The sequence below is a fragment of the Ranitomeya imitator genome, chromosome 1, assembly GCF_032444005.1.
Source record: "Ranitomeya imitator isolate aRanImi1 chromosome 1, aRanImi1.pri, whole genome shotgun sequence".
NCBI classification, from domain to species: Eukaryota; Metazoa; Chordata; class Amphibia; order Anura; family Dendrobatidae; genus Ranitomeya; species Ranitomeya imitator.
Window position 1 is genome coordinate 862,570,360 of NC_091282.1, and position 22,182 is coordinate 862,592,541.

At 47.0% G+C, this 22,182-nt stretch overlaps 1 pseudogene; it reads left to right on the plus strand.

Annotated features, from left to right (window-relative positions):
- The first annotated feature begins 20,130 nt into the window (after nt 1-20,130).
- On the plus strand, nt 20,131-21,933 carry LOC138649175 (piwi-like protein 1 pseudogene; annotated as a pseudogene).
- The last annotated feature ends 249 nt before the right edge of the window (nt 21,934-22,182 follow it).

Below are 22,182 nucleotides of genomic sequence, written 5' to 3' on the forward strand. Positions count from 1 at the left end.
AGCCCTAACCCTAGCCCCAACCCTAACCCTAACCCTAGCCCTAACCCTAGACCTAACCCTAACCCTAGCCCTAACCCTAGCCCCAACCCTAACCCTAGCCCTAACCCTAACCCTAGCCCCAACCCTAACCCTAGCCCTATCCCTAGACCTAACCCTAGCCCTAACCCTAGCCCTAACCCTAACCCTAACCCTAGCCCTAACCCTAGCCCTAACCCTAGCCCTAACCCTAGCCCTAATGGGAAAATGGAAATAAATACATTTTTTTTTATTTTTCCCTAACTAAGGGGGTGATGAAGGGGGGTTTGATTTACTTTTATATCGGGTTTTTTAGCGGATTTTTATGATTGGCAGCCGTCACACACTGAAAGACGCTTTTTATTGCAAAAAATATTTTTTGCGTTACCACATTTTGAGAGCTATACATTTTCCATATTTTGGTCCACAGAGTCATGTGAGGTCTTGTTTTTTGCGGGACGAGTTAATGTTTTTATTGGTAACATTTTTGGGCACGGCACATTTTTTGATCGCTTTTTATTCCGATTTTTGTGAGGCAGAATGACCAAAAACCAGCTATTCATGAATTTCTTTTGGGGGAGGCGTTTATACCGTTCCGTGTTTGGTAAAATTGATAAAGCAGTTTTATTCTTCGGGTCAGTACGATTACAGCGATACCTCATTTATATTTTTTTTTATGTTTTGGCGCTTTTATACGATAAAAACTATTTTATAGAAAAAATAATTATTTTTGCATCGCTTTATTCTGAGGACTATAACTTTTTTATTTTTTTGCTGATCATGATGTATGGTGGCTCTTTTTTTGCGGGACAAGATGACGCTTTCAGCGGTACCATGGTTATTTATATCTGTCTTTTTGATTGCGTGTTATTCCACTTTTTGTTCAGCGGTATGATAATAAAGCGTTGTTTTTTGCCTCGTTTTTTTTTTTTTTCTTACGGTGTTTACTGAAGGAGTTAACTAGTGGTCCAGTTTTATAGGTCGGGTCGTTACAGACGCGGCGATACTAAATATGTGTACTTTTATTGTTTTTTTTTTTTTATTTAGATAAAGAAATGTATCTATGGGAATAATATATATTTTTTTTTTTTCATTATTTTGGAATATTTTTTTTTACTTTTTTTTACACATTTGGAAAAATTTTTTTTAACTTTTTTACTTTGCCCCAGGGGGGGACATCACAGATCAGTGATCTGACAGTGTGCACAGCACTCTGTCAGATCACCGATCTGATAGAAGTGCAGGCTGCTTCACAGTGCCTGCTCTGAGCAGGCTTCTGTGAAGCCACCTCCCTCCCTGCAGGACCCGGATCCGCGGCCATCTTGGATCCGGGCCTGGAAGAAGCAGGGAGGGAGTAAGACCCTCGCAGCAACGCGATCACATCGCGTTGCTGCGGGGGTCTCAGTGAAGCCCGCAGGGAGCCCCCTCCCTGGGCGGTGCTTCCCTGCACCGCCGGCACATCGCGATCATCTTTGATCGCGGTGTGCCGGGGGTTAATGTGCCGGGGGCGGTCCGTGACCGCTCCTGGCACATAGTGCCGGATGTCAGCTGCAATAGGCAGCTGACACCCGGCCGCGATCGGCCGCGCTCCCCCCGTGAGCGCGGCCGATCGCATATGACGTACTATCCCATCACTGGGAATTAAGTCCCAGGGCACCTCGACGGGATAGTACGTCATATGGGATAAAGGGGTTAAAAGGTATCAACCACTGAGGACTCTCAATTCTAAATATTTTTCTCTTCTGCTCACAAATCCTTCACAACATATGCAGTGTAGATTTCCAACGTGTGGGGACATCACACATTAGTCAGTGAGCCGGAAGCTACAAGTGCTGCCGCAGCACGGCAAGGGTGGTGGCAGCTGTAGATGACTTTCTAAATTGTGTACACAGGCGGCGTACTTTCACATGCAGATCCGGCAACTCCAGGTAGCTTTTGAGAAACCAAAAACCATAGAACAAAATACATACTCATATCAGTAGAACCCTATACCAAGTGGTGCTAACGGTCAACGCCCCTTCCCCCCAAGGAAGCCCACGCGAAATGCCCATCGGGGCTGTCTGCACCTGACCCCGTGTGGAGACTATGGGTAAGAACCCTGAAATGTAATGTTGTGGCAGCATATCATTTTATGGTGAATGTTCTGCAGTGACATACTGGCTTTCTAGCATATATGTCACTATGTGTGAGATTATCACTGAATAGCTAGTATATATCCATATGCATAGAGATCATTAAACACTGCATGGGGCATTGAATGAACGATTATACCAAGTTAAGCACTAGCACTTTACTTTTATTGCTGCTATCCTTATGGGTCCCCCATCCATCTTATTGATATATATAATATGTAAAAGGGGTACAGGTGCTTCACCAGTGTTCCACATTATCCAGCTTTTGTCATTCATTATGTTTTGTAGTTATACATTGGTAGTTTTAAAGATGTGATAAATAAAATTCGTTACTGATTTGGACAAATAGTCCCTCGTTTTTCCTTTTGTTGGAATTCTATGAGCTTTTGAGAAACCGTTGAACAACGAGGTTAAAGGGAACTTGTCACCCACCCCCCTCCCCCGGGCCTATTAAAGTAAAAGAGCCACCTTCTGCAGCATTCTGTGTAGGTGGCTTTTATGTTTTTTATCGCTATTACCGCAGAAATAATGAGTTTTCTAAATTTGGCGCCATACCTGCATTGAGTCCGGGGAGTATGATTTCTCCCCCTGACTCAAGTGCCTCGCATCTGTCCATCATACCCCTTTGGCCACCGGGCGCCGCTTCCTCTGTGTCTCGTCACATCACCGGCACCTGGGCTGTGCAATCATTTTTCATGCATGCGCCTTGTGCGCTGCCCTGGAACTTACATCAACTGATGTACGGAGATCACGCCACCGGGTAGTTCAAGCCCCAGATCCCGCCCTGCATTGTATTATGATTTATTCACACTGCAGGGCTGGGAATCTGGCGCATGGGCAGCGAGTCTCTCTGCCCCTGTCCTCATCTCCCTACTGAAGGTGCAGGGCTGGTAATCTGGCGCCTGGTATGTTTTCTCCCCCTGACTCAAATGCCTCGCATCCATCCATCATCCTTCTTTGGCCACGGGGCAAAGCAGGATAATCAATGGATGCGAGGCCCATGATTCAGGGGGAGAAAACGTACCCCCCAGACTCAATACAGGTATGGCGCCAAATTTATAAAAGTATGCATTAATAGGGATAAAAAACATTACAGCCACCTTCACAGAATGCAGCCTGGGCGTCGGGAGGACATATTCCATCCCAAGGTTCGACAGGGTCTCAGCTTCCACTATGTTAACCCATTGTGCTGTCAGTTAGATGTACCATCCTTACCCACAAGTACTTGTTGACATGTCCGTGGTTAGGTGGACTTTCCCAGTAACAGCATAGTTAAGGGCACGGGTAATGTTGTAGGACACGTACTTGTGCAATGCAGGGATGGGACATCAGGAGAAATAGTGGCAGCAGGGTACCAAGTACCATGGGACGTCTGCCGCCATTAGGTTGCTGAAAGACTCCGTCTCCACGAGCCTAAAAGGTAACATTTCAAGCGCAAGCAGACAAGAAATGTGTGAATTTAGTACTGTGGCCTGTGGGGCGTTGGCTGCATATTTACGCTTGCGTTCCAATGACTGGGGTATGGAAAATTGAAGACTGCGCTTGGACAAGGGCGTGGACATGCTTGATGATGGTGCTAGTTGAGTGTGGGCAACGACAGGTGTAAGGCAGGAGGCATCTTCGCATGCAACATGGACAGGGGATTTTCTTGCACGTGCAAGAGTTTTAGAAGCAGTGGTGTCACTTGCAGACACTGTTCCTTGAACCTGGGGGTTCGGCCCACAAAGTCGGGTGCTTTGCTGCCATGTGCCTGATCATGCTGGTGGTGGTCAGGCTGCTAGTTTCGCTACCCCTGCTGATGCGGGCATGGCAGGTGGTGCAAATGGCCTGTTTGGGGTTATCAGCAGAGTCTTTAAAAACAACCTGACTTGGGAAGACCTAACACTTGTACTGGCAACTTCTGTCATGTTGGTCTTACGGGAACAGATGCACGCCTTCAGTCTGCGGAAAACACAATGCTTCTTCCTACCTGTTGGGGTGCTACACCTACCTCCCCTGTGTGCTGCTGTCCTTGCTCTGCATGTGCTCCTGCCAGGTTGGGTTAGTTACTATATCATCCACCACCTCGTCTTTCTGGCAATTGTGTGTCATGATCGACCTCTTGTGACATGTTCCCACCATCGCCTTCGTGTGACCGTGGCTGCTCAAATATTTGGGTATTACTACATGTGATCTCAGCTTGCCCCGCTTCATGTGGACCGGGCGAGAGGCCCGAATTTATAAATGGAAAAGTTAACAGCTCTTTGTAGTGTCCAAGTGTGGGATCAGTGTGCAGCGCCCCAGAGACCTGGTCGTTGCAGTATGACGCTTTGCCGCTAAGGGGGGTGATGGTACGTCTGATTGCACTAAAGGAGTTCTTCTGACCAGGTATCACCAGCACACATTACACTTCACACTCCGGCCACTCGGGGGAGAAAAAGGCTTTATTTATTGGGCCACTCCTCACACTGGCAAAACTAGGGGTTGGATAGGAAGTTAGCCAGAAGCTGACTGGGTTTGGATTCAGGCAACATCCCGTGGCAAGGGGTGTTGCAGGGAGAAGAATCAGGGGGGTGCCTGTCAGGCGTGGGAACCTGGCAGGTACCTAGCGAACAGAACAAAACATTACGGAACCGCGCCTGCACTACCTTGCAGCGGTATCCTAAGAAAGAGACACGAAGCAAAGAATATTGTGGAACAGTGAGAAACGAGATCAGCACAAGGAGAACCAGTAGGAGTTGTGCCCCGAGAACGGCAACATCCTACTGAGGCGCGCAGCCGGTGGCCGGAACACCGAGGAAGTAACTGACTCTATGCCTTACTTCAAACTCCGCAGGACAGTTAATTATAGGTTGGCTGTCTACCTTAAATTTCCTACGCAGACATAGGGGGCAACGCGTGGAGAGGGGCATCTCTAGGGTCCTGGAAGAGCTCCGAGCCTTCCCGTCATACGGGTGTGTCCTAGCCATAACATACCTGGGGGACGAGAACTTGACCGGGTCCAGCCACCGTGACAACCCCAGAACTGAGACAGAAAGGACCGGTACCGAGTAACCTGTGGCCCTGTGTCTGGGGGTGCTCCAACTTGGCGTCACGAACAGGATTGTACTTAAGCCTGAAGAATCAGGTCATATGTGCCTTGGAACTGTGATTGAATTGTGCATGAACCGTGATTTATTGCAAGGACTGTGTATTGCTGATTGTCACATGATTCCCGCCAAAACCGCCGCCATTGCCGTGCCACGAGGAGCGCAGGAGAAGAAGGAAGGCGTGTCATGGGAGGAGATCGAGAAAACGGCGCGAACAGCAGTGTCTGCCCCCTCCGACTACGGCTGCAGGATGACAAGTTCAGGAATGGAGGAGCTCAAACCTCAGAAAATGGCGAAGCCTTGTGTGTGTGCCACCGCAGATCAAGGAGCAGAGATGATGACCAGCGGGTACCTGAACGACGACGGAGTGACCCAGGATCACTGCAACCCAGCAGAGCCGAACCAGTGCTTGCCGCCACAGGGGAATCCGGACTTCCCGGAGTTGCCGGAGGAGGCATCGAACCACCGACTCCAGACGGGGGGTCGGCGACAGCGAGGAAATGGAAGTCGGAGCTGTGCTGGAAGATCACACAAGGGAAGCCGTGGTAAGAGCCGCAGCAGACTCCAGCATCCTCGTCAGCGGAGCCGACCAACATCGGTGGAACCACATCAGACGCAGGTACCAAAAGCGACCCTGCCCCACCGACTGATCCAGCTCCGGTGACCGCTCCCCAGCCCATTGATGACTGGTCTCCCGCTACTGAGATTGTGGTGGCGGCCCTTTACGCCATGAAAGGGATACTGCCCCCACTGCCGACACCTCTGGGTAAACCGATAGACGTGAGTTCCAGGGGGGTGGTCTTTGAATGGGATGCTCCCCGGTTCCAAGCAGACGGGTCCCGACAGGAGGGTTCCTACATCATCAGGCTCACCTGGGATCAGTATAGATGAAGCTTAATTTCACAATGGGAAGACCGGGAACAAATGGAGCAGACTGTCCGACCAGAGGAACGGGTGCCCCTCGTCAATTGTTGCCCTGAGAGTTTGGTGAAACAGGGGATTGTGCTGGCCTTCCACCGGGGAAGGGGTTGCGGCTTCATACTGGAGCCAGGGCTGCTGACAGAAGTCTTTGTGACTAGCTGCAATGTGGAACCCTAGTCCTGCAGTGTACCTCCACTCCGAACCTTGTACAGAGGGGACCATGTGACCTACACCCGCCACTGGAGTGAACGAGGGTGGTATGCTAAGAGAGTCAAACGCTGCGTGCTGGTGGTCGCGCCATCTACGATCACAACCGAAACTGGCGGCGGTACTCCACTGACCCCACAGGACCCAGCACTACTAACCCGGTGTGTGATGTTCTGCTTGCAGAGTCTGCCATCGGCACTACCATTCGTGCCCAGACCACTGCTGGGTTGATGAAGACGGTGCTTGACAACAACACCAAGCCAAACCTTCCCCGGCCAGGGGGTGGCCACTACCAGCTGGTCTTGTCACCTGCTATAGAACTAAACCTCGAAAACCTGACGAATGTACATAGTTAACTCTTTATCTTCTTGCTCTTTTTCTACTTAAACCCGTCCAGGGTTAACTCCTAGGGATCCCTTTGTTTACCCGGGATCCCTCTTCCTTTTGTTTGTTTATGAGTGTTCTAAAAGACTGCCGGATCATGAACAGTGAATGATTCCAAAACTGTTTTGTATATAGTTCGCGCCTTATTAAAGGCGCCCTCTACTGGTTTTACATTGAAAGAAGGCTTTGCGAAGAGACTGTTTTTGAACACGACGCAGAAGGTCTTGCTTTCAATGGACTTGCAGACAGAGAAGATCTGCACTACCTCAAAGAGACTTGGTTCCCCCCAAAGGGAATGTTCACATGTTGCACTGAAGTTATAATGTTACTTTAAGAAAGTTAGAATTGTAATATTATTGAGATTTAGAAACTGTTGATAATGTTACCAGAGACTGAGGACAGGAAAGATTGAAAGTGAACCCGTAGGGGTTAGAGAGAGAGTCCTCCTGAGAACTGTAGAACGATAGTTGGTTGCTGATAGAAAGACAATGACAGTAGGCCCAGCCAAGGAGCTAGGCGGTCCTGCATTGGTGAAGCTAGAAAGAGAAGAAAAGTTGAGTTTGTATTGTAGGACTTTATAGTAGGCCTTTAGTGGGTTCAGCTTATACGCCCTTAAAGGAAAAGTTAAATTATTGTTCAGAATTTGCACTTAGTAGAATACCCGGCAGGGTACTAGAAGTTATTTATAGTCAAAATGTTATTTAAAAATATTTAACCTTGTTTTTGTTTGTAACGTTCAAGTGTCCTCACCTCCCATAAAGGGAAGCCTTGTTATATTTACTTGTTTCAAGCATTCCAAAATTTTGTATGTCTTTTGCTGACATGTATTGTTGTTCTTCTTCCCAGTCCAGGAGTACTGGATTTAACCGGGGGGGAGTGCAGCGCCTGGTTGTTACAGTATGACGCTCTGCCGCTAAGGGGGGTGATGGTACGTCTGATGGCACTAAAGGAGTTCTTCTGACCAGGTATCACCAGCACACATTACACTTCACACTCCGGCCACTCGGGGGAGAAAAAGGCTTTATTTATTGGGTCACTCCTCACACTGGTAAAACTAGGGGTTGGATAGGAAGTTAGCCAGAAGCTGACTGGGTTGGATTCAGGCAACATCCCGTGTGGCTACTGAGGTGCGCAGCCGGTGGCCGGAACACAGAGGAAGTAACTGACTCTATGCCTTACTTCAAACTCCGCAGGACAGTTAATTATAGGTTGGCTGTCTACCTTAAATTTCCTACGCAGACATAGGGGGCAACGCATGGAGAGGGGTGTCTCTAGGGTCCCGGAAGAGCTCCGAGCCTTCCCGTCATACGGGTACGTCCTAGCCATAACATACCTGGGGGATGAGAAACTAGAAACATCTGGAACGAAAGAGAAAGAATTAGAAAGCACTAGAAAGAATGAACGAATGAGAACAGAAGTTACATAGTAACATAGTAACATAGTTAGTAAGGCCGAAAAAAGACATTTGTCCATCCAGTTCAGCCTATATTCCGTCATAATAAATCCCCAGATCTACGTCCTTTTACAGAACCTAATAATTGTATGATACAATATTGTTCTGCTCCAGGAAGACATCCAGGCCTCTCTTGAACCCCTCGACTGAGTTCGCCATCACCACCTCCTCAGGCAAGCAATTCCAGATTCTCACTGCCCTAACAGTAAAGAATCCTCTTCTATGTTGGTGGAAAAACCTTCTCTCCTCCAGACGCAAAGAATGCCCCCTTGTGCCCGTCACCTTCCTTGGTATAAACAGATCCTCAGCGAGATATTTGTATTGTCCCCTTATATACTTATACATGGTTATTAGATCGCCCCTCAGTCGTCTTTTTTCTAGACTAAATAATCCTAATTTCGCTAATCTATCTGGGTATTGTAGTTCTCCCATCCCCTTTATTAATTTTGTTGCCCTCCTTTGTACTCTCTCTAGTTCCATTATATCCTTCCTGAGCACCGGTGCCCAAAACTGGACACAGTACTCCATGTGCGGTCTAACTAGGGATTTGTACAGAGGCAGTATAATGCTCTCATCATGTGTATCCAGACCTCTTTTAATGCACCCCATGATCCTGTTTGCCTTGGCAGCTGCTGCCTGGCACTGGCTGCTCCAGGTAAGTTTATCATTAACTAGGATCCCCAAGTCCTTCTCCCTGTCAGATTTACCCAGTGGTTTCCCGTTCAGTGTGTAATGGTGATATTGATTCCCTCTTCCCATGTGTATAACCTTACATATATCATTGTTAAACCTCATCTGCCACCTTTCAGCCCAAGTTTCCAACTTATCCAGATCCATCTGTAGCAGAATACTATCTTCTCTTGTATTAACTGCTTTACATAGTTTTGTATCATCTGCAAATATCGATATTTTACTGTGTAAACCTTCTACCAGATCATTAATGAATATGTTGAAGAGAACAGGTCCCAATACTGACCCCTGCGGTACCCCACTGGTCACAGCGACCCAGTTAGAGACTATACCATTTATAACCACCCTCTGCTTTCTATCACTAAGCCAGTTACTAACCCATTGACACACAATTTCCCCCAGACCAAGCATTCTCATTTTGTGTACCAACCTCTTGTGCGGCACGGTATCAAACGCTTTGGAAAAATCGAGATATACCACGTCCAATGACTCACCGTGGTCCAGTCTATAGCTTACCTCTTCATAAAAACTGATTAGATTGGTTTGACAGGAGCGATTTCTCATAAACCCATGCTGATATGGAGTTAAACAGTTATTCTCATTGAGATAATCCAGAATAACATCCCTCAGAAACCCTTCAAATATTTTACCAACAATAGAGGTTAGACTTACTGGCCTATAATTTCCAGGTTCACTTTTAGAGCCCTTTTTGAATATTGGCACCACATTTGCTATGCGCCAGTCCTGCGGAACAGACCCTGTCGCTATAGAGTCACTAAAAATAAGAAATAATGGTTTATCTATTACATTACTTAGTTCTCTTAGTACTCGTGGGTGTATGCCATCCGGACCCGGAGATTTATCTATTTTAATCTTATTTAGCCGGTTTCGCACCTCTTCTTGGGTTAGATTGGTGACCCTTAATATAGGGTTTTCATTGTTTCTTGGGATTTCACCTAGCATTTCATTTTCCACCGTGAATACCGTGGAGAAGAAGGTGTTTAACATGTTAGCTTTTTCCTCGTCATCTACAACCATTCTTTCCTCACTATTTTTTAAGGGGCCTACATTTTCAGTTTTTATTCTTTTACTATTGATATAGTTGAAGAACAGTTTGGGATTAGTTTTACTCTCCTTAGCAATGTGCTTCTCTGTTTCCTTTTTGGCAGCTTTAATTAGTTTTTTAGATAAAGTATTTTTCTCCCTATAGTTTTTTAGAGCTTCAATGGTGCCATCCTGCTTTAGTAGTGCAAATGCTTTCTTTTTACTGTTAATTGCCTGTCTTACTTCTTTGTTTAGCCACATTGGGTTTTTCCTATTTCTAGTCCTTTTATTCCCACAAGGTATAAACCGCTTACACTGCCTATTTAGGATGTTCTTAAACATTTCCCATTTATTATCTGTATTCTCATTTCTGAGGATATTGTCCCAGTCTACCAGATTAAGGGCATCTCTAAGCTGTTCAAACTTTGCCTTCCTAAAGTTCAATGTTTTTGTGACTCCCTGACAAGTCCCCCTAGTGAAAGACAGGTGAAACTGCACAATATTGTGGTCGCTATTTCCTAAATGCCCAACCACCTGCAGATTTGTTATTCTGTCAGGTCTATTAGATAGTATTAGGTCTAAAAGTGCTGCTCCTCTGGTTGGATTCTGCACCAATTGTGAAAGATAATTTTTCTTGGTTATTAGCAGAAACCTGTTGCCTTTATGGGTTTCACAGGTTTCTGTTTCCCAGTTAATATCTGGGTAGTTAAAGTCCCCCATAACCAGGACCTCATTATGGGTTGCAGCTTCATCTATCTGCTTTAGAAGTAGACTTTCCATGCTTTCTGTTATATTTGGGGGTTTGTAACAGACCCCAATGAGAATTTTGTTACCATTTTTCCCTCCATGAATTTCAACCCATATGGACTCGACATCTTCATTCCCTTCACTAATATCCTCCCTTAAAGTGGACTTTAGACAAGACTTTACATAGAGACAAACCCCTCCTCCTCTCCGATTTTTACGATCCTTTCTAAACAGACTGTAACCCTGTAAGTTAACTGCCCAGTCATAGCTTTCATCTAACCATGTCTCGGTTATTCCCACTATGTCAAAGTTACCTGTAGATATTTCTGCTTCTAGTTCTTCCATCTTGTTTGTCAGGCTTCTGGCGTTTGCGAGCATGCAGTTTAGAGGATTTTGTTTTGTTCCAATCTCCTCACTGTGGATTGTTTTAGAAATGTTCTTACCTCCCTTCTGAGTATGTTTTCCTGGGTCGTCTTTGTACGAGTCTAATGTTTTTCTTCCCGTCCCCTCTTCTTCTAGTTTAACGCCCTCCTGATGAGTGTAGCGAGTCTTCTGGCGAATGTGTGTTTCCCAGGTTTGTTGAGGTGTAGTCCGTCTCTGGCGAGGAGTCCATCATACCAGTAATTCACACCGTGGTCCAGGAATCCAAATCCTTGTTGTCTGCACCATCGTCTTAGCCAGTTGTTTGCATCAAGGATCCTGTTCCATCTCCTGGTGCCATGCCCATCTACTGGAAGGATAGAAGAAAAAACTACCTGTGCATCCAGTTCCTTTACTTTCTTCCCCAACTCTTCAAAGTCCTTGCAGATTGTCGGTAGGTCCTTCCTTGCCGTGTCATTGGTGCCAACATGTATCAGAAGAAATGGGTGGACGTCCTTGGAGCTGAAGAGCTTTGGTATCCTATCGGTCACATCCTTGATCATCGCACCTGGAAGGCAGCATACTTCTCTTGCAGTTATGTCCGGTCTGCAGATGGCTGCTTCTGTGCCTCTCAGTAGTGAGTCTCCCACCACCACCACTCTTCGTTGCTTCTTGGCTGTACTTTTTGCTGTCACTTGTTGCTGTGTGCCCTTTTCTTTTTTGCTTGCTGGTATTGCTTCATCCTTAGGTGTGCCATCTTCATCCTCTACAAAGATTTGATATCGGTTCTTCAGTTGTGTGGTTGGTGATTTCTCCATGGTCTTCTTGCTTCTTTTGGTCACATGCTTCCACTCATCTGCTTTTGGAGGTTCTCTGACACTTTTTGCACCTTCTGTGACCAGTAGAGATGCTTCTGTTCTGTCTAGAAAGTCTTCATTCTCTTTGATGAGTTTCAAAGTTGCTATTCTTTCTTCCAGACCCCGCACCTTTTCTTCTAAAAGGGCCACTAGTCTACACTTCTGACAGGTGAAATTGGATTCTTCTTCTGGTCGATCTGTGAACATGTAGCACATGCTGCAGCTCACCATGTAGGTTGTCACATCTGCCATGTTGCTCCTAGATCCTGCTGACTTGCTGTGTGTTTTCCTTCTTGTGTAATCTACTCAGCCAAGCTCTCTTGCAATAATGTCCTACAGGCAAAAATTCGCGCGCCTTACGGCGCGCAGTTTGGTGATGCTTTCGAAGCAGCTGGTCCCGGCTGTACCCAACGATCTTCTAGCTTAGGGAGACTTCGCTTCACCCAGAAGGCACCTGGAATATGCAAATTAGCCTCCTGAAGCTTGAATCCCTGGTTTGGTGATGCTTTCGAAGCAGCTGGTCCCGGCTGTACCCAACGATCTTCTAGCTTAGGGAGACTTCGCTTCTCCCAGAAGGCACCTGGAATATGCAAATTAGCCTCCTGAAGCTTGAATCCCTGGTTTGGTGATGCTTTCGAAGCAGCTGGTCCCGGCTGTACCCAACGATCTTCTAGCTTAGGGAGACTTCGCTTCTCCCAGAAGGCACCTGGAATATGCAAATTAGCCTCCTGAAGCTTGAATCCCTGGTTTGGTGATGCTTTCGAAGCAGCTGGTCCCGGCTGTACCCAACGATCTTCTAGCTTAGGGAGACTTCGCTTCTCCCAGAAGGCACCTGGAATATGCAAATTAGCCTCCTGAAGCTTGAATCCCTGGTTTGGTGATGCTTTCGAAGCAGCTGGTCCCGGCTGTACCCAACGATCTTCTAGCTTAGGGAGACTTCGCTTCTCCCAGAAGGCACCTGGAATATGCAAATTAGCCTCCTGAAGCTTGAATCCCTGGTTTGGTGATGCTTTCGAAGCAGCTGGTCCCGGCTGTACCCAACGATCTTCTAGCTTAGGGAGACTTCGCTTCTCCCAGAAGGCACCTGGAATATGCAAATTAGCCTCCTGAAGCTTGAATCCCTGGTTTTGAGGACTAAGTTGTGAGGACTATTCCGAATGCTCAGCAGGGTAGCACTACAACACACAGGCGCTAGTGGTAGGCAAGGATTTCCACCTGTAAAGGGAACTCTGGATGTGCCATCGGACCGGCCGGTCTCAGACAGCCCTTTTAACCGTGCTCTGGATTGAGGATCCTGAAGTCTTCAGTAAAGAGGTAAAGAGACTGCAACCCTGTGTCCTCGTTATTGTCTGCACCTCACACCATCACCATCCACCTTACTGGGAAGCCCTGGGGACATACTTCACCTGTGGGAAGGTATACCATCTAGCTGCCATCACATCACCCCAGCGGACCCCAAGCAGCGCTGGTCACCCTGACCGAACACCACAGGTGGCGTCACGAAACATTGACAGACTCGCATCACCTTTTATTGGACGCCCCTTAGCAGGGTCACGGACCGGGTCCAGCCACCGTGACAACCCCAGAACTGAGACAGAAAGGACCGGTACCGAGTAACCTGTGGCCCTGTGTCTGGGGGTGCTCCAAGTGGTCTCTGGATACTCAGCATAACAGGAGGAATGAGGATCAAGGTGAGGAATAGTGTTGAGCGATACCGTCCGATACTTGAAAGTATCGGTATCGGATAGTATCGACCGATACCCGAAAAATATCGGATATCGCCGATACCGATATCCAATAGCAATACAAGTCAATGGGACACCAAGTATCGGAAGGTATCTTGATGGTTCCCAGGGTCTGAAGGAGAGGAAACTCTCCTTCAGGCCCTGGGATCCATATTAAGGTGTAAAATAAAGAATTAAAATAAAAAATATTGATATATTCACCTCTCCGGCGGCCCCTGGACATCACGCTGGTAACCGGCAGGCTTCTTTGTTTAAAATGAGCGCCTTTAGGACCTGCGAATGACGTCGCGGCTTCTGATTGGTCGCGTGCCGCTCATGTGACCGCCACGCGACCAATCAGAAGCCGCGACATCATTCGCAGGTCCTAAATTCCTAGAATTAGGAGTTTAGTGAATGAGAATGACGTCGCGGCTTCTGATTGGTCGCGTGGCGGTCACATGAGCGGCACGCAACCAATCAGAAGCCGCGACGTCATTCGCAGGTCCTAAAGGCGCTCATTTTAAACAAAGAAGCCTGCCGGTTACTAGCGTGATGTCCAGGGGCCGCCGGAGAGGTGAATATATCAATATTTTTTATTTTAATTCTTTATTTTACACATCCCTATGGATCCGATACCGATACCCGATACCACAAAAGTATCGGATCTCGGTATCGGAATTCCGATACCGCAAGTATCGGCCGATACCCGATGCTTGCGGTATCGGAATGCTCAACACTAGTGAGGAATATGCGGTCCAGACTCACAGCTACTCTGACTTGTCCATGTGGAAGAAAGGTTGCTGGTGGTGGCAAAGTGACTGGAAGCATTATCCACTATCCATCCAACAACCTCTGGACACTGCTCTTGGTTCAATAGTGGTGTTCTGTGGTACCCTAGTAATTTGGACAGGTAGGTCAGGGGAGAAGATGTGGGTGTTTGTTGTGGCACAATTTCAGCTTGCCCACGGACTCGACCTCTGCATGCACCATCACATCCACTCCCCAGTCCCTTGCCATGTGCCCATTGTAAATGGACCACAATATTTCCACGTTCACTACAAATGGCTGAACTTATATGTGATATGTGTGCGGGAAAACCACAGTTTAAAATATCTTGACTGTAGGTAGCAATTTTTTTTAGCAAACTGTTATCAATAACTAGGGTAACTTGAACGGTGTGAAAATGGATCCAGTTCACACACCAGGGAGTTGATAAAAATTACCAATGTTCAAAAACTTTATTGTTCAAAACACATATGGTTATTATTATACATCACCCCCTATTTTATATTTCCAATGTTGTCTGAGACGTCCTAATTGATGTTGTACCATTTTAAAAAGAATTTTTCCAAATAAAACCGCTTGAAAGATTTTTATCAGCACCCTGGTGGGTGAGCTGGATCCATTTTCACACTGTTCAAGTTTCCAAGTGCTGTGCAGCAGCAGGATTTCTGTGCTCCTATCCTGGACTGGAATTACGCATCAGGGGTGAGCTGATTGTTCACTCATTAATAACTAGAGTAAAGGTACCGTTACATTTAGCGACGCTGCAGCGATCTAGACAACGATGCCGATCGCTGCAGTGTCGCTGTGTGGTCGCCGGAGAGCTGTCACACAGACAGCTCTCCAGCGAAGAACGATGCCGAAGTCCCCGGGTACCCAGGGTAAACATCGGGTTACTAAGCACAGGGCCGTGCTTAGTAACCCGATGTTTACCCTGGTTACCAGTGAACACATCGCTGAATCGGCGTCACACTCGCCGATTCAGCGATGTCTGCAGGAGATCCAGCGACGAAATAAAGTTCTGGCCTTTCTGCTCCGACCAACGATGTCACAGCAGGATCCAGATCGCTGCTGCGTGTCAAACACAACGATATCGCTATCCAGGATGCTGCAACGTCACGGATCGCTAGCGATATCGTTGTTAAGTTGTTCAGTGTGAAGGTACCTTAAGACACAGCAAAAACAGTTGAATGGAGGTCTGAAATGCCACAATTTGTAGCCCACAGATAGATGAGGCGTCTGACGGACATACCACACTGTTCAATATGTGGCCTGTTTTTTTTTTTTTTTTTTACGCAAAATAGTGTATAGAACTAGGGTAACAGACAGCAAAAACTGTTGAATGGAGACCTCAAATGCCACAATTTGTAGCCCACAGATAGATGAGGCGTCTGACGGAGATACCACACTGTTAAATATGCGGCCTTTATAATTTATTTTTTAATGCAAAATAGTATATAGAACTTGGGTAACAGACAGCAAAAACAGTTGAATGGAGGCCTCAAATGACACAATTTGTAGGCCACAGATAGATGAGGCGTCTGATGGAGATACCACACTATTCATTATGTGCCCTGTATTTTTTGTTTTGAACTAGTGATGGGCACTAAAATGCTCGGTTGCTCATTGCTCGGGACGAGCAAATTGGAATCCTCGGGTACTTGACCCGAGCACCGAGCCCTTTAAGGTAAAAAAAGGTCTGAAAATGATGGAAACACTGCTCAAATAACATGGAAACAACCAGGGGATCGCCCCTGGAAGCATTTCTGACTTGTAGTTCACAGCTGTAAACAATGTTGTCAGAGTTTCATGCCATTTTTACAGGTGCACCAAAAAACATACAAAAAACTAAACCAAAATGGATTTTGCTGGGAAATATGTTAAGGTACATCCTTTCTAGGGTAATGACTTGTATATAAGGCAAAATAATTAACCCCAGAGCAAAATGTTCCTCCACCACTTGGGCTATGTTCACACGCAGCGTTTTTGATGCGTTTTTTAACTTTAACATTGCTTTCAACCAATACAAATGCATTCACTGGGAAATGTAATTGTAACATTTAACAATCCTAGCTGGCCGTGTGGTGTGTGACACATAAGGAGACACATCTTGTTTCATTTATGAAGAAGGGACTCTTAAAGTCACAAAGCCTATTTTTAGAGGGGCATCAGGGGACATTAATATTCTTAAAGGGCCATTATTAAACATGCTGTTATTACCTATGCAGTGAGTAGCAGGGCTGCCAAAAATTATGACGCACCCCAATACCCCTTTCACGAGAGGTACAGAAGGGCTTCCTGAAAAAATGTTGCATTGAATGCAAAGCCTGCCCTGCTATCAAGTCATATGCACCCCAAGAATCCTTTGCACCCAGGTACTGGATGGCCACAGGAAAATCCACTTCACATTATTCATTTTGTACTACCATACTGTTTTATGCATTGACTGCAAGGCATGCCCTGCTACCAAGTCATATGAACCCCAAGAAGCCTTTGAACCCAGGTACTGTATGGCCACAGAACCCACTTCACATTCTTCAGTTGATCTTGCCATACTGTTTCCTTATGCATTGAATGCAAGGGCCGCCTTGACCCAAATTTGCATGCACCCCAATCCCCCATTGGAAGAAACAAGGAGGAGGCTCATATTAAAACTGGCCCATTACAAAGGACGGGTCTTCTAGACTCATAATGCCCGTACACTGCATGGGCTGACAAACATTTCCCCATGGGGGGTACATTTTTAAAAACATTTTATGGGGATCGAAGACACCCTTGCCAAAAAATAGACTGGCTGTAGCAGCATGGAACATATTAACCCTGGTGATCCAGTGGCGGTGGATGATGGGACGTGGAGGAAGGCCTCATTAAAAATAGGCCCAATTTAAAGGAGCTGGTCTCCTAGGCTTGTAATGCCCATACACTAAGTGCATGGGCTGACAAACATTTACCCATGGGGGTACATTTAAAAAAAAAAAAATTATGGGGATCATAGACACCTTTGCCCAAAAATAGACTGGCTGTAGCAGCACGAAACACGTAAACCCTGGTTATATAGTGGCGGTGGATGATGAGACGTGAATGAAGGCCTCATTAAAAAATAGGCCCAATGTAAAGGAGCGTGCCTCAGTGGCGTAGGAAGGGGGGTGCGGGGGGGGCGGGCCGCCCCGGGCGGCACACTGCGGGGGGCGGGTCGGCCGGCGCTGCAGAAGGAGGAGAAAAAAAAAAAAACGTGGGCCCTTTAAGTCTTCGGGCGCCCGCCCCCTTCCCCCGGTGCCAGCGCTAATAATACTCACCTCTCCTGGTTCCTGCGGCTGCGCGGTAGCTGCAGCCAGCGTCTTCAGCGCCCTCTGACTCTGCGACGTCTCAGGGCAGAGGGTGCGATTGTATCATCACTGCGCGCTCAGCCTCTCTGTCCTGATCGTCGCAGAGCCGGAGAGACGCTGACTGCACCGGACCTGCACTGGGAACGGGAGAGGTGAGGATTTTACTTTTTTTTTTTTTTCTTTATGTCTGTCTGGGGGCAATGCTGGAGACCCTGGGGCAGATTTCTGGACACACTGGGCAATGCTGGACACTGGGGCAGATTTCTGGACAGACTGGGGCAGATTTATGGACACACTGGGCAATGCTGGACACTGGGGCAGATTTCTGGACAGACTGGGGCAGATTTATGGACACACTGGGCAATGCTGGACACTGGGGCAGATTTCTGGACAGACTGGGGCAGATTTCTGGACACACTGGGCAATGCTGGACACTGGGGCAGATTTCTGGACAGACTGGGGCAGATTTCTGGACACACTGGGCAATGCTGGACACTGGGGCAGATTTCTGGACAGACTGGGGCAGATTTCTGGACACACTGGGCAATGCTGGACACTGGGGCAGATTTCTGGACAGACTGGGGCAGATTTATGGACACACTGGGCAATGCTGGACACTGGGGCAGATTTCTGGACAGACTGGGGCAGATTTCTGGACACACTGGGCAATGCTGGACACTGGGGCAGATTTCTGGACAGACTGGGGCAGATTTCTGGACACACTGGGCAATGCTGGACACTGGGGCAGATTTCTGGACAGACTGGGGCAGATTTCTGGACACACTGGGCAATGCTGGACACTGGGGCAGATTTCTGGACAGACTGGGGCAGATTTATGGACACACTGGGCAATGCTGGACACTGGGGCAGATTTCTGGACAGACTGGGGCAGATTTCTGGACACACTGGGCAATGCTGGACACTGGGGCAGATTGCTGGACACACTGGCGGCAATGCTGGACACACTGGGACAATGCTGGACACACTGGGGCAGATTGCTGGACACACTGGGGCAGATTGCTGGACACACTGGGGCAGATTGCTGGACACACTGGGGCAGATTGCTGGACACACTGGGGCAGATTGCTGGACAACATGGGGGTAATATGCTGGACACACTGGGGGCAGGACTTGAGGCATGGGCAGAATGTAGATACGGGGCATGATTGGAGACACGGGGCAGAATGAAAGACATGGGGCAGGATGGATACGATGGAGACTGATGGGGCAGGATGGGGAGATCATATGGGGTAGAATGGATACTCATGAGGGCAGGATGGGAGAACATATGGCTGGAGCCAGGAATGAGATAAACGGGGCCAGGATGGGGGATATTACCATAGGGGCTAATTAAGGGATATTATTACTGCAGTGATGTATTTATTTTTTTTTTTGAGTATACTGTTTTAAATGGGGGGCGGTCCTGTTACTGTGCAGAGTGACACTATATCGCCTTTTTTTCTTCGTGGTGTAATGTAGAAGTTGTTAAAAATTAAGTAATGTGTTCTACAAGCGGAGCTCGAGATAACTGTGTTATTTCCTGCAGAAACGAGTCCTGGCTAGAAGAAATGATGGCGGTCTGTGCTGGATAAAAGATGAAGGACTTCATCTAGAGACGTCACTGGTGAGTCAGTGTTACCTATACACTGACACTATATACTGTATACTATATACAAAGGTCCTGTGTACAATGTCACCAGTGATCACTGTACCTATACATTATATGCAGAGCTCCTGTGTATAATATCACCAGTGATCTCAGTATTACCTCTACACAGACACTGCATACTAAGTACAGATCTCCTGTGTATAATGGCACTTATGGTGATAGTATGGTGCTTTTTTTTTATTACTGATCAGTATTGTAGTATTCAGTCACTATGTGGTGGTAATATGTGGTCTGGAAATGGTGTTGTGGTATTTGTCCCTTGTATGTACTATTTGGTCACCAAGTGGTGGTAATATGTGATCTGGTCATGGTGAGGCGGTATTTGTCCCTTGTATATAGTATTATTTGGTCCCTATGTGGTCTGGTCATGGTGTGGTGGTGTTTCTTCCTGTATGTGATATTATTGGTCTTGGTATAGTGGATTCTGTTGTGTATGGCGGTCATTTGTTCTCTCTGATTTTAATTATTTAAAAGTCACAGGTTTGGCATGTGGGGGTGACACCATTAGGCCCAGTTTAAGTTCTACAAAACAGGAAAACTATTTTTGGTACCTTTGTGTGTATTGAGCAGGGGGGGGGGGGGGGAGGGGGGGGGGGGGGGCGCCAAACTCGGGAGCAGCCCCGGGCGGCAAAAGCTCTAGCTACGCCTCTGGCGTGCCTCCTAGACTTGTAATGCTCAAACACGAAGTGCATGGGCTGACAAACATTTCCCCATGGGGGTTACAGTTTTAAAAAATTATTTATGGGTATCATGAACACCCTTACACAAAAATTGAATGGCTGTAGCAGCATACAACATGTTCACCATGGTGATCTAGTGGTGGAGAATGAGGAAACATTGATGAAGGCCTCATTAAAAACTAGGCACAATATACACTAGTGCGTGGTTTGTGTACGAAGTAAAAGATGAGCTGATGAGCAAGATCCCAGGTCCACGGCCGAGCTTGTGTGCAGGAGCAGGCCCCACAAAGACTACCTGGACAGGTGCATCAGCCCCGGGCCAGCAGTCAGATCTCAGCAGCCTTTGCTCATCTGAAGAGGGTGCCAGAGAGGTCCACCGGCAGCAGCAGAGACACCATCGCCTGAGGTTCTGCAGATGTCAACCAGCTTGCAGAAGTATCTATCGAGGAACAGGGAGGCCGTAAGCGTGATTTCCATCACGTCGGGGTGAACACCCAGCAGGCTATCGAACACATCCACAAATCGACAGCTGGCTCCTCTGGAACCAAGATTGCTCTTGTGACCAACCACATCAAGCTGGTGTCCGAACCACAGTGGGCCCTGTATCAGTATCACATTGACTTCAACCCCACCATGGAGTCCAAGCATTTGCGGTATGGCCTCCTGTACCAGCATAAAGAAACCATCGGGAAGATGTGGGTATTTGATGGAGCGTTGTTTTTACTAAAAAGACTGAATAAGGTCACCGAGGGTTTTCAGCCAAACTCAAAATGGAGAGAACGTGCTGATAACAAGCACACTGACCAACAAGCTTCCATCGACCTCGCCCACCTGCCTCCATTTCTATAACATCATTTTCTGAAGACTCCTGAAGATAATGGATATGAAGCAGATAGGACACAACTATTACAACCCGGGCGACGCCACTGAAGTCAGAGCCCACCGACTCGCCATCTGCACTGGGTTTTCCTCCTCCATCCTCCAGTATGAGTATAGCATCATGTTGAGCATTCATGTCAACTATAAAGTCCTCAGAAATGAGACTGTGCATGACATCATGAGCAGCCTCTACTTCTCGTGTGGCCCTCAGAGGTTCCAGGATGCCTGCTGCAAGGAACTGATCTGACAGATTGTCCTCACCAAGAACAACACTAAAAACCTACCGTATAGACTTGATCGCCTGGAATATGACTACAGCGTCCACCTTCAAGAAGGCAGACGGAAGCGAGATCAGCTTTGTGGACTACTATAAGGACCAATACAATGAACAAGTGAAAGATGTGATCCAGCAGCTAATCATGAACATCTCCTGGAAGCCCAAGCTGGGAGCCAGACGGTGCTTTCGTACAGGTGCCAGGGTTCTGTAACCTAACAGGTCTGACCATCAGAATGAGAAACGACTTCAACATCGTGAAAGACCTAGCCGTTCACACACGCTTACCACCAGAACAGAGGGAGCGGCAAGTTGGGAAGTTCATGAACTACATACACAAGGATGAGAACAGTCAGAAAGAGCTACGTGACTGGGGCTGAATTTTGATACTGAACTGCTACAGTTTGAAGGGAGAATCACACCTCCGGAAATAAATCCTGCAAAAAGACAAATATGCTGAATATAATCCACAGTTTGCTGATTGGTTGCAAGAGCTGAGGGGTCCAGTCCTGATTAGCCCCCCGAGATATGAATAATTGGTTGCTCTTTTGAACTTGGAGAAATTAGCACGCACCAAACGCACTTCTGCAGAACATGTTAAAGATCACACAGCAAATTCGCATCAAGATGAACCGGGCGGTGTTGGTTGACGTCGAGGACTTTTTTGGGGGGCTTTGGAGGAATTTAAAAAAAAAGAAAAAAAGAGTAGAACAAGGCTAGCAGACAGAACTATGCAACTTATGCCTGCGAAGCTACGATTTTTCCACTACACATACACCAGGCCTCAGCCTGACATAACAGACTGTATAAATTTTCTTTAATTTTTTTTAGGGTAAAATGCAACGTATGCCTGCGAACAGAAGATTTTGACACCACAGATAAACCAGGCATGTGACGGAGATAACAAACTGTATATATATACATATATATATTTTTTTTAAACAATAACTACTGAGTAAACCAAAGATA